The following is a 1,161-nucleotide window of genomic DNA, read 5'->3' as shown; positions in this document are numbered from 1 at the left end:
TATCGCGAGAACGGAATCAGAACGGGGCGAGACGTCCGACACCCCCCACCCCACGTCACACACACCACAGTTGAGGAGAGAGGTGCGCATCACTGCGTGTCTGTCAGATGTTCTGGACGTACTTGAATAGGTTTATTCTTAGAAACATCAGACTTAGTCTAAAACTATATATTGAAAATAGATGTATCATCTACATACCAGCATATTTTCTGAGCAAAAGCCAAAAGTTTTTTTTTTAAAACATACCTAAGCACTTATCTCAAAACTCTTAAGTCCAGTAAAACATTATAAAGCACTCCAAACCTGTGTTATCTGCGCCTCTTCTGCTCTGATATCTTAGCCTTACTGTGTAATATTCCCCTGTAATTATGTAACTCTTTCTTCTTTCCCTGTTTATTTTTTATGCTGTGTTCTTGCTGCTGTTGTTCTGTTCACATTGTCATTAATGTATTGCTTGCATGTGTATTGTAATAATAGAAAATAAATTGTGTCTGCCCCCGTTTTTCCCACCAAATTTCATGCTCCCAACTTTGTGGGAACAGTTTGAGGAAGACCCCTTCCTGTTCTAACATAACTGTGCACCAGTGCACAAAGCAAGGTCCATAAAGACATGGATGAATGAGTTTAGTGTGGAAGAACTTGACTGGCCTGCACAGAGTCCTGACCTCAACCAGATAGAACACTTTTGGGATGAATTAGAGCGGAGACTGCGAGCCAGGCCTTCTCGTCCAACATCAGTATCTGACCTCACAAATGCGCTTCCAGAAGAATGGTCAAAAATTCCCATAAACACATTTCTAAACCTTGTGGAAAGCCTTCCCAGAAGAGTTGAAGCTGTTGTAGCTGCAAAGGGTGGGCTGGCATCATATTAAACCCTATGGATTAAGAATGGGATCTCACTCAAGTTCATATGTGTTTGAAGGCAGACGAGCAAACACTTTTGGCTATATATGTATGTGTGCATATATATATTTTTAGGGAGAATTTTGCATTAAATAATTAATCCAGGGCGGCATGGTGGCGTGGTGGGTAGTGCTGTCGCCTCACAGCGAGGAGAGCCTGGGTTTGATTCCCCGGCTGGGTGACCGGGGTCCTCTCTGTGTGGAGTTTGCATGTTCTCCCCGTGTCTGCGTGGGTGTCCTCTGGGCTCTCTGGTTTCCT

The sequence above is a fragment of the Pygocentrus nattereri genome, chromosome 16 (genome assembly GCF_015220715.1).
Source record: "Pygocentrus nattereri isolate fPygNat1 chromosome 16, fPygNat1.pri, whole genome shotgun sequence".
Taxonomy (NCBI): Eukaryota; Metazoa; Chordata; class Actinopteri; order Characiformes; family Serrasalmidae; genus Pygocentrus; species Pygocentrus nattereri.
Note: the sequence above shows the minus strand (reverse complement) of the source record.